Genomic DNA, 12,251 nt, shown 5'->3' with positions numbered 1-12,251 from the left:
GGAATGATTTGTTGTCTATTCAGGTATTCCACTGATGCAGGGTACATCAAGTTGATTGTGGAGCTTTAATCCGCTGCTCCTGAGGCTGAACGGAGAAATTTTCCTTTCTCTTTTTTGTTCACACAGCTCCTGGTGTTCAGCTTTAGATTTTGCCCTGCCTCTGCATGTAGGTCACCCTCTGGCATCTGTTCTTTGCCTAGACAGGAGGGGGTTAAAGGAGCACCTGATTAGGGGGCTCTGGCTCACTCTGGCCAGGGGGAGGGAGGGGTATGGAATGCGGGGCAAGCCTGCAGTGGCAGAGGCCGGCGTGACATTGCAGCAGCCTGAGGCGCGCCGTGTGTTCTCCCGGGGAAGTTGTCCCTGGGTCACAGGACCCTGACAGTGGTGGGCTGCACAGCCTCCTGGGAGTGGAAGTGTGGATAGTGACCTGTGCTTGCACACAGGCTTCTTGGTGGCTGCAGAGCAGCCTTAGTGTTTCATGCCCGTCTCTGGGGTCCACGCTGATAGCCACAGCTTGCGCCCATCTCTGAAGCTCATTTAGGCGGTGTTCTGAATCTCCTCTCCTCATGCACCCCGAAATAACGGTCTTTTGACTCTTAGGCAGTTCCAGACTTTTTCCCAGACTCCCTCCCGGCTAGCTGTGGCGCACTAGCCCTCTTCAGGCTGTTTTCACTCAGCCAACCCCAGTCATCTCCCTGGGGTCTGACCTCTGAAGCCCAAGCCTCAGCTCCCACCCCCCACCCCCACCCTGGCAGGTGAGCAGACAACGTTCTCAGGCTGTTGAGTGCTGTTTGGTTCATTTAGGCGGTGTTCTGAATCTCCTCTCCTCATGCACCCCGAAATAACGGTCTTTTGACTCTTAGGCAGTTCCAGACTTTTTCCCAGACTCCCTCCCGGCTAGCTGTGGCGCACTAGCCCTCTTCAGGCTGTTTTCACTCAGCCAACCCCAGTCATCTCCCTGGGGTCTGACCTCTGAAGCCCAAGCCTCAGCTCCCACCCCCCACCCCCACCCTGGCAGGTGAGCAGACAATGTTCTCAGGCTGGTGAGTGCTGTTTGGCCTGATCCTCTGTGCGGGAATCTCTCCGCTTTGCCCTCCGCACCCCTGTTGCTGTGCTCTCCTCCGTGGCTCTGAAGCTTCCCCCCTCTGCCACTCACAGTCTCTGCCCGTGAAGGGGCTTCTAGTGTGTGGAAACCTTTCCTTCTTCACAGCTCCCTCCCACTGGTGCAGGTCCCATCCCTATTCTTTAGTCTCTGTTTATTCTTTTTTCTTTTGCCCTACCCAGGTACGTGGGGAGTTTCTTGCGTTTGGGGAAGTCTGAGGTCTTTTGCCAGCGTTCAGTAGGTGTTCTGTAGGAGTTGTTCTACATGTAGATGTATTTGTGGGGAGGAAGGTGATCTCCATGTCTTATTCCTCTGCCATCTTGAAGGTCCTCCCCTGTGGACAATTTTTATCATAAACGGATGTTGAATTTTGTTGAAAGCTGTCTGTGCATCTGTTGAGATGATCTTATAATTTTTATTATTCAATTTGTTAATATGGTGTGTCACATTGATTGATTTGTGGATATCCTTGCATCCCTGGGATGAATCCCACTTGATCATGGTGTTTGATCCCTTTAATGAATTGTTGGATTCAGCTAGCTAATATTTTGTTGAGGATTTTTCCATTTGTGTTCATCAGTGATACTGGCCTGTAATTTTCTTTTTTTGTGGTGTCTTTGGTTTTAGTATCAGGGTGATGCTGGCCTCATATAATGACTTCAGATGCATTCCTCCCTCTTCAGTTTTTTGGAGTAGTTTGAGAAGGATAGATGTTAACTTTTCTTTAAATGTTTGGTAAAATTCACCTGTGATACTGTCTGGTCCTGTACTTTTGTTTATTGGGAGTTTTTAAAATTAATTAATTTCAATATGAACCGAATTGATCTGTTCATATTTGTATTCCTTCTTGATTCAGTCTTGGGAGATCTTACGTTTCTAAGAATTTATCCATTTCCTTTAGGTTGCCCATTTTATTGACACATAACTGTAGTAGTCTCTTACGATACTTTGTATTTCTGTGGTGTCAGTTTTAACTTATCCGTCTTCATTTGTGAGTTTATTTATTTGGACTCTCTCTTTTCTTGATCTGTCTGGCTAAATGTTTATCAATTTTATCTTTTGAAAGATTCAGCTCTTAGTGTCATGGATCTTTTCTGTTGTTTTTTAGTCTCTTTCATTTATTTCTGCTTTGATCTTTATTATTTCTTTCTTTCTACTTTGGATTTTATTTGTTCTTCTTTTTCTAGTTCTTCAGTTGTAAGATTAGTTTGTTTACTTCAGATTTTTCTTGTTTTATGACATAGGCTTGTATCGCTGTAAACTTCCCTGTTTGAACTGCTTTTGCTGCATGCCATATATTTCGGATCATTGTGTTTCTGTTTTCATTTGTCTCCAGGTATTTTTTGATTTCCGCTTTGATTTCTTCAGTGACCCATTGTTTGTTCAGTAGCATATTGTTAGCCTCCATATGTTTGTGTTTCTTGCAGTTTATTTTTTATAGTTGACTGCTAGCTTCATAGTGTTGTGGTCAGAAAACATGACTGATATGATTTCAGTCTTCTTAAATTTATTCAGACCTGTTTTGTAGCCTAGCATATGATCTTTCCTGGAAAATGTTCCATGTGTACTTGAAATGTTTATTCTGCTGTTTTTAGATGAAATGTTCTGTGTATAAATATATATCTATTAAGTCCATCTGATCTAATGTGTTATTTAAGGCCAGTGTTTCCTTATTGATTTTTTTTTTGTCTGAATGATCTATTGATTTAAGTGGGGTGTTGAAATATGCTTTTACTGTGTTAATGTCAGTTTTTCCCTTTATGTTTGTTCATATTTGCTTTATGTATTTAAGTGCTCCTATGTTGAATGAACATATATTTACAATGGTTATATATATTTACAATGGTTATATCTTCTTGTTGGGTTGTTTCCTTTATCATTATGTAAAGTTCTTCTTCATCTCTTGTTACAGTCTTTGTTTTAAAGTCTATTTTGTCTAAATATTGGTACCCCAGCTTTCTTTCCATTTCTATTTGCATGAAATACCCTTTTCCATTCTCTCACTTTCAGTCTGTTTTTAGATATGAAGTGAATCTCTTGTTGGCACCATATAGATGGGTCTTGCTTTTGTACATATTCAGCCACTCTGTTCCTTTGATTGGTGCATTTAGTTCATATACATCTAAAGTTATTATTGATAGGTATGTACTTATTGCCATTTTATTAATAATTTTGGGGCTGTCTTTGTAGTTCTTTTTAAAAATTTATTTATTTATTTTTGGCTGCGTTAGGTGTTCATTGCTGTGTGTGGACTTTCTCTAGTTTCAGCGAGTGGGGACTACTCTTCATTGCGGTGCACGGACTTCTCATTGTGGTGGCTTCTCTTGTTGTGGCGCATGGGCTCTAGGCGCACAGGCTTCAGTAGTTGTGGCAGGTGGGCTCAGTAATTGTGGCTCGCAGGCTCTAGAGCTCAGGCTCAGTAGTTGTGGCACACGGGCTTAATTGCTCTGCAGCATGTGGGATCTTCCTGGACCAGGAGTCAAACACATGTCCCCTGCATTGGCAGGCAGATTCTTAACCACTGTGCCTCCAGGGAAGTCCCTGTAGTTATTTTTTGTTCCTTTCTTATTCATTTGCTCTCTTCCCTTGTGATTTGATGTCTTTCTTTAGTGTTATGTTTGGATTCCTTTCCCTTTTCTGTGTTTCTATTATAGATTTTTGGTTTGTGGTTATGATGAGGTTATATATAGTAACCTGTATATGTATGTGATTGTTTTTAGCTCTTCCTCCCCCCACATTTAATGCTTTTGACATTATCTTTTACATCTTTTTGTTCTGTGTATCCTGTAACTATCTATTGTGGATATAGATGATTTTACTACTTCTGTCTTTTAACCTTCCTACCAGCTTTTTAAGTGGTTGATCTACTACCTTTACTGTATATTTGCCTTTACCAGGGAGGTTTTTTTTCTTTCATAAATTTCATATTTCTAGTTCTGGTCTTTTCTTTTTTGCTTAGAGGAGTCCCTTTAACATTTCTTGTAAAGCCAGATTAATGGTGCTGAACTCTTTGCTTTTGCTTATGTGTAAAACTTTGTATCTCTGTTTCAAATCTGAATGATAGCCTTACCGTTTGTGGATATAGATGATTTTACTACTTCTGTCTTTTAACCTTCCTACCAGCTTTTTAAGTGGTTGATCTACTACCTTTACTGTATATTTGCCTTTACCAGGGAGGTTTTTTTTCTTTCATAAATTTCATATTTCTAGTTCTGGTCTTTTCTTTTTTGCTTAGAGGAGTCCCTTTAACATTTCTTGTAAAGCCAGATTAATGGTGCTGAACTCTTTGCTTTTGCTTATGTGTAAAACTTTGTATCTCTGTTTCAAATCTGAATGATAGCCTTACCATGTATTCTTGGTTGAAGGTTTTCCCCTTTCATCACTTTAAATATATCGTGCCACTCCCTTCTGGCCTGAAAAGTTTCTACTGAAAAGTCATCTAACAGTCTTTTGGGAGCTCCCTTGTATGTAACTAGTTGCTTTTCCCTTGATGCTTTTAAGATTCTCTCTGTCTTTAATTTTTGCCACTTAATTACAGTGTGGCTTGGTGTGGACCTCGTCAGATTGATGTTATTTAGGACTCTGTGCTCCATAGACCTGGGTGTCTGTTTCCTTTCCCAGGATAGGGAAATTTTCAGCTATTATCACTGCAAATAAGTACTCTGCCCCCTTCTTTCTCTCTTCTCCATCTGGGACCTCTATAAGGCGATTGTTTGTATGCTTGTTGTTCTAGAGGTGTTGAAGACTGCTCATTTTATTTTTAATTCTTTTTTCTGTTCAGCTTCAAAATCAATTTTGTTACATTTTAGCTTTGAACACATACCTATATTATTTTAACTGGATTATCATTTCCAGAGACGATAAACAAACAACTAAATAATTAAATTTCAGAAGTTAACAGCTTTCCAAGAGAAATTTTAACACTGTATTTGTTAAACTTTGGTCTGAATTAATACCTGAATTTTCTTAGCTTAAGGGAGCTCATTGTTAGAATGATACATTATTCCATGTGGAAGATGTTGACTGAAAAGATAAAACATAACTCTCAATTTTTAGGCTGTGTGTTATTTAGGGACCTCACTGAGGACTGTAGCCCTGGAAACAGCCTCTCAGATAGCTCTGAGGAACTGTCCCAGAGAGGTAAAGAATGAGCCAGGATATATAGGGGGTTTTGCTGAAAAAATGAACAAACAAAAAACATGTAGTTGAACATCAAAAGATTACTGCTAGGCACAAGAAAGAGACATCTCAAGTTAATGATTTTAGTGCTTTTCTATGTATGGGAAGATGCTAGAGTCTGGGCTCATTGAAACTATTCCTTTGAAATGCTTAACTGTCTAGGGCCAGTATCCTGTTTTTCTCCATCCTAATTTCCCCTCAGGGTGCACCATTGGGGCATCTGCAGTGGCTGATGACTTGATGGTGGACAACATTGTTTACCAGAATGACAGGCAACATTCTTTGTTTGCAGAGATAAAACTTTTTTTTTTTGGCCGCTCTGCACAGCATGTGGGATCCTAGTTCCCCGCCCAGGGATCGAACCTGCACCCCCTGCATTAGAAGCCTGGAGTCTTAACCACTGGACTGCCAAGGAAGTCCCCACAGAGATAAAACTTTAAGATATTCTTAGGGGGCATTTTGCATGTTGTCTTCTTTTCCCATTAGAGCCCTTCACATATTAAACAGTTATTTAAAATTCCATGCCTAATAATTCTTACATCTGTGTTGTGTCTGAGTCTGGTTCTGATGATTGCTTTGTCTCTTTACAATGTGTTTTATCTTGCCTTTGGCATGCCTTGCAATTTTTTGTTGAACACTAGGCATATTGTATCAGCTAATAGAAACTAAGGTTAATGTGCCTTTAGTGAGTAGATTTATTTACTCTGACTGGGTTTTGGGTTGTGTTTAATGTTAGCAATGTTAACTGTACATAACAGGTACCAGAGGCTTCAGATTCCTCTAGTGTTTTTTTGTTTTTTTGGGTTTTTTTTTTTCCCCTTCTCTTTTGAAGTTGGGATTTTTGGCTTCTCTGTCTACTCATCCTCAGAGAGAGCCTTTGTCTTAAGCTCTTTCTTCTGTAATCCACTGTCATTATCCTGGAACCCTGTTGGTGTGGTAATAAATTGTAAGGGAGTGGAAACAATCTATAATCTTGCCATTAAATCTCAGTCTTTTCATGGGCCTGTATTTTGGGCCTGTGATCTTCACAAGTGTTCCTCCAGTGATACAGCTTTTCTCCCTTGGCTCTTATTCCCTTCTCCAGCTGCAGTGTTCCCCGTGTATTTTCCTGAAACCCTGATAGTTCCCCAGCGGGAAGGGAATTCCTTTAGCTCTGACAAGGTCCTTTCTCCTGGAGAGTAGATCTTTGTTATGGAGAATACTCTGGGTATTTCTGTATTTAACAATGATTATTTTTACCCCCTTCCTGCCAGAGTTCTTATTCATGGTGACCTAGTGGGGTTTCTGATGGTAAAGCTCACAAAAATACGGGGTCACCCTCCAAGATTGTGGCTCCCGAGAGTTTCTCACTGTCATGCTGGGCCACACTCAGACTCCAACATTTTGTCAAAATTACCGTTTAAGTGTTCCTACCAGTTTGCAGCTCTAGTTGCTTCTGCAGTAGGCAAGCAGATCTTTTTGTCTTTCTGGACACACTTATCTCTGTGTTTCAGGGTAGCAGTTTGCCCTGTGACTCACTTCTCTGATGGGTCCAAGAAAACTTGGTTTTCAGTGTGTCTATCTTTTTTTTTTATAAGGATAGGAATGACAACTTCTTAACATGTCAGAGCTGAAACTGGAGCTCCCTTGTTGACCTTTTAGCTACTTACATGTGTATGTATGTGTATGTGTATATATATAATTTAATATAAGTGAACGTAATTTTTATAATATGTATATACTTTTTAGGTTGTGAAAGTTTTTAATTGTTGCCACATGCACCTTTAACTTATCACAGTCTATAATCTACTTTAGGTTAACACTGACTCAATTCCAGTAAAATATAGCAACTTTGCTTTTTACAATTCCGTTTTTCTTTCCTTATTTTTGGGCTATTGCCATTCATGAATAGGCATATGTACATGGATATTATAAACTAAACAATATGTGTTGGGACTTCCCTGGTAGTGCAGTGGTTAAGAATCGCCTGCCAATGCAGGGGACACGGGTTTGATCCCTAGTCCAGCAAGATCCCACATGCCACGGAGCAACTAAGCTCGTGCACCACAACTACTGAGCCTGCACTCCAGAGCCCATGAGCCACAACTACTGAACCTGCGTGCTGCAACTACCAAAGCCCATGTGCCTAGAGCCCATGCTCCACAACAAGAGAAGCCACCACAATGAGAAGCCCGCGCACTGCCCCCACTTGCTGCAACTGGAGAAAGCCTGTGTGCAGCAACAAAGACCCAACACGGCTAAAAATAAATAAATAAATTTATTATTTTTTTAAAGTATTGCTTTTATCAAAACCTCAAGTTTTTAAATAAAGAGAAGAAAAGCAATAAAACATTTATTGTCTTTTTAAATTTATTTTTAATTGGATAAAGCATAACATAAAATTTACCATTTTAACCATTTAGAAGTGTATAGCTCAGTGGTATTAAGTACATTCATATGACTGTGCAACCATCATCACCATCCATTTCCAGAACTTTTTCATCTTCTCAGACTGAAACTCTGTATCCGTTAAATAATAACGTCCCATTCCACATTTCCCTAAGCCCCTAGCAACCAGCATTTTACTGTTTCTATGAATTTGACTCCTCTAGGTATCTCATGTAAGTGGAATCATACCATATTTGTCCATTTGTGCCTGGCTTATTTCACTTAGCATAATGTCTTCAAGGTTCATCCACTTTTTAGTATGTGTCAGAATTTTCTTCCTTTTAAAGGCTGAATAATGTTCTATTATTATGTATATACCACATTTTGTTTATCCATTTGTACTTTTTTTTAAAGATTTTTTGATATGGACCATTTTTTTTAAGTCTTTATTGAATTTGTTACAGTATTGCTTCTGTTTTATGTTTTGGTTTTTTGGCTCCAAGGCATGTGAGATCTTAGCTCTCCGACCAGGGATCGAACCAGGGATCGAACCCACACTCCTTGCATTGGAAGGCGAAGTCTTAACCACTGGACCCCCAGGGAAGTCCCTGTGTTGTCTTTTATACTTACCTATATATTTACCATTTCCCATATTCTTCATTCCCACTTACAGATCAGAGTTAGTGTTTAGTGCCATTTCCTTTCTGCCTGAAGATTTTCTTTGGTATATCTTGTTGGACAGGTCTGTGGGCAATAGTTTGTCTCAGTTTTCATTTATCTTGGAATGTGCTTATTTCATCTTCATTTATGAAGAATGTTTTTGCTGGATCTAGAACTGGTAGTTTTTTGGTTTTTTTTTAAACATCTTTATTGGGGTATAATTGCTTTACAATGGTGTGTTAGTTTCTGCTTTATAACAAAGTGAATCAGCTATACATATACATATGTTCCCATATGTCTTCCCTCTTGCGTCTCCCTCCCTCCCACTCTCCCCATCCCACCCCTCCAGGCTGTCCCAAAGCCCCGAGCTAATATCCCTGTGCCTTGCGGCTGCTTCCCCCTAGCTATCTACCTTACTACGTTTGTTAGTGTGTATATGTCCATGACTCTCTCTCGCCCTGTCAAAACTCACCCTCCCCCCTCCCCATATCCTCAAGTCCGTTCTCCAGTAGGTCTGCGTCTTTATTCCTGTAGAACTGGTAGTTTTAGTTTCTTTCTGTCAGTGCTTTGAACGTGTCATTTCACTGCCTTCTGTCCTGTGTTGTTTCTAATGATGAATCAGCCTTTAATTGTATTATTGTTCCCCTGTCCATGATGAGTCCCTTTTTTCTTGCTGCTTTCAAGATTTCCCTGTTTTTGTTTGGCTTTTGTATTTACTTAGCAGTTTGACTAAGTTGTATCTAGGTGTATCTCTTTGTATTTATTTTACTTTGGTTTGAAATTCTCTGAGGTATGTAATGTTTTCATCAAATTTGAGAAGTCTTTAGTAATTATTTCTTGATATATTTTTGGTTGAAAACTAGACATTTTAGTTAGTAGATTATAGTAATTCTGAGTTCTGTTTTAATTAATTGTTTATTTTTTAGTAACTTGCCTGGACTTTAACTGTGGGATCAGTGTAGACTCCTTTGTGGTATACAACTGCTGATGTCTCTGCTGAGTTTTTTAATTCTTGTTTTTTGGACTGGCTTCCTTAAGGGTCTTCCCTGTGTCTGTGTAACTCAATTGTTAGCTAATGATTTGGGCAGAGGTAGTAAATACCTTCAGCCTGAAAGGCTTCCACCCCGTTGCTGATTGGTCTGTGTGTGGGTTTGGAAGTACATTCACAGTTAGAGCAAATTCTCAAGTATCCCTTGGCTTTGTTTTATGCCAGGCTTCCTTAGGTCTGCCCCAGAAATGCATAGCTTGCTGTTTAACGGGTGTATGGTGAGCTTATTACAGACCTTCTATGGCTCTCTAATTTACATGGTCTTTCTCTTAATTTTCTGACTACTCAGGCACTTACCCTGACTAGGACCTCAACCTCAGACCTCAACTGTAAATTTTCCCTCTTCATTCCCACCAAGTTTACCACTTTTCTCCACCAAAGGCACAGATTTTCACTGCCCCACCCTGAAATGAGTCCACCGTTTTTGCTAACAAAGCTGCTGTGTTCTTTTTCCTAATTTCATGTTGGTAAAAATGTCAGTCTTGTCATCCTGGCTGGAGGTGGGTGGTTGGGAGTAACCTTAAGCAGGTCAGAGCCTCCCACTGTTCTTACCTATAACTTTAGCAGTTCTTCTAGAATAAACACTTATCAATTTGCAGGCTGCCTTTGGTTAATTCCCACTGCCCTGAATTGGTTGTTTTTGATAAATTTGTCTAGATTTATACTTGATCTTTATGGATGAGAATTGCCAACCTCTTCACAGCTCCATAAAACCTGCACATTTTCTTCTGTGGATGAATTTCACAGTTGCTTATCAAGCTCCCTAAGAGTTCTTCTGGTATTTTGATTAGATTTACACTGACTTATAAATTAATTTGCAGAATATCAAAATATTGAGTTTTAAAATATTGAGATTTTCTTCCAGGAATGTGGCATTTATCTCCATTTATTCAGACTTACATTTTATATCCCTCAGCAAAATTATTTAGCTTACATATAGGGCTGGCTCATATTTTGTGAAGCTTACTTGTAGCATTTTAAAAGCTTTTCTGGCAGTTACTAATGAAATGACTTTTTCCATTGTATTTTCTAATTGTTTATTGCCAGATTGTAGGAAAGTTAGTTTTAAGAGTTTGTATAAGTTGACCTTGTATGTGATTGCCTCGCTGAACTCTCCTTTTCATTCTAATAGTTTGTCAGTTTATTATTTGTGTTCTTTTAGATAGTCTGCCATATTATTTGCAAATAATGATGGTTCTATCTTTGCATAATCTATATTTGTATTTCTTATTTAAAGTTTTTTCATTTTACAAATTTATTTATTTAAAAAATTCTGTTGTGTAGGTTATGCCCACTAGGAAAATAGTAAAGCAGTAGGCATATTGGCCTTAGGGACTTTACTAGAAATATTTTTAATGCTTCACCATGAAGCATAATATTGTGTAGGTCCTTTTATTGATCTAAAAATTTTTTTCTTAGTATCAAGGGTATTTTGACATGTAGTGAGATCATATTATTTTTCTCTTTTGATTTCCTAATATCATAGATAAGAAATACATCATTGATCAAGGTGTATTATAATTTTAATATTTTCCTTGATTGAGTTTTCTAGTATTTTATTTTTTTTACACGTAATAAATGAGATTGGCTGAAAAAGAACAATGCCTGATAAACCAGAGAGTCATTCCAAATTAAAATAATTATAGATTTCCCTTTCTTCAGGAATTTCGTTTAGGAGCTGCACATTATTCTCCCGTTACTTATATTTGCTGTCTGTATTAAACTAATATCCCATACTATATGGCGTCCTTTTTTGAGCAGTACAAAGCACTTAAAATCCAGTTCCTTCAGTGTGGTGATTGTTTTTCTAGCTTTCTGAGTTACTACACATTCCTCCTTTAAATGGTATATTCCCCTTATTATGTTTTTTAAAAAATAAGACCTTCAAGGATTGTTTAACATTTGTCTGTCTGTTTCTCTTTGCTGTACGTAGTCTGCCTTTATCATAATCATAAGGTATTACCTTCTTCATGTTTTTCTGTTCATTCTAGTTCCTTCTGTCACCTGCTCTTTGAAGCCTTTTTTAATCCTTCTTCTTCCTCATTAATCCCTGAGGACTATTTTTGTGTTTCTAATATAGCCTATTATAAATTGCATATACATATATCTTTATATGCACACATGCGTGCGTGCGTGCCCACACACGTATTTCCCTTAACTACATCTTGGCATAATAGAAGAACTTTCTTGTTACTTTTGGTTATAAGAACAGTCTTGTTTTTGGTAAGTAAGACTCAGTCTTACGCATTTTTAAAACCTTTTCAAAATTCATTCCGCATAACGGATCATGAGGGGTGAAGGTGTTCTGACTCTTCACATACTTTTTCCTCCATCCATTTGTTGGGGAACAGAGGAAGGAGGGAAAAAAGGCAAACATATTACTAAACTGGGGGAAGTTGTCATCTTCTTCTTTTAGGTTGTGGCTGCCTCTAGCTAACACTGACTGTTCATCATGGCCTATTATCAGGCATTTAAATGCTGGTTCATTGCCGCGTGCAGATTCTTTCTGGCCCAACCTGTTGGCAGCTCAATGCGGCTCTCTGAATTTAGGACATATAGTAATTAGCATCTTTTGTGCTTAGTTTAGGCCTTAGGTGCAATTCTGGGATTATAAGAAACTCCTGTTGGTAATCTGTGAAATTTATTTTAAAATAAATGTTTTATGGTATAATAGGAAAATAAACAGTCTCCAGAAGAGGGTATTAACTCATGCAAATATTACGGAGTACCTCTTCAGTGCACGGTTTTCATACCTATAATGTTAATTCTATATCCTAAAATAATTCAGCCTCTAGGAAACTTTTTCCCAGCATGTCATTCTAGAGCTGTGTCAGATGTCCTATTTAAAAATAAATTAATTTAAATTTACATTAATGAAACATAAATAAAATTACC

At 38.6% G+C, this 12,251-nt stretch overlaps 1 protein-coding gene across 2 annotated transcripts in view; it reads left to right on the top strand.

Annotated features, from left to right (window-relative positions):
* DNAAF4 (dynein axonemal assembly factor 4) overlaps positions 1 to 12,251 on the top strand; it is a 64,025-nt gene that overhangs the window by 15,439 nt on the left and 36,335 nt on the right. The window lies entirely within an intron of this gene.

This window comes from Neophocaena asiaeorientalis, unplaced genomic scaffold (assembly GCF_003031525.2).
Source record: "Neophocaena asiaeorientalis asiaeorientalis breed wild unplaced genomic scaffold, Neophocaena_asiaeorientalis_V1.1 scaffold71, whole genome shotgun sequence".
NCBI classification, from domain to species: domain Eukaryota; kingdom Metazoa; phylum Chordata; class Mammalia; order Artiodactyla; family Phocoenidae; genus Neophocaena; species Neophocaena asiaeorientalis.
Note: the sequence above shows the minus strand (reverse complement) of the source record. Positions and strands in the feature narration are given on the sequence as shown.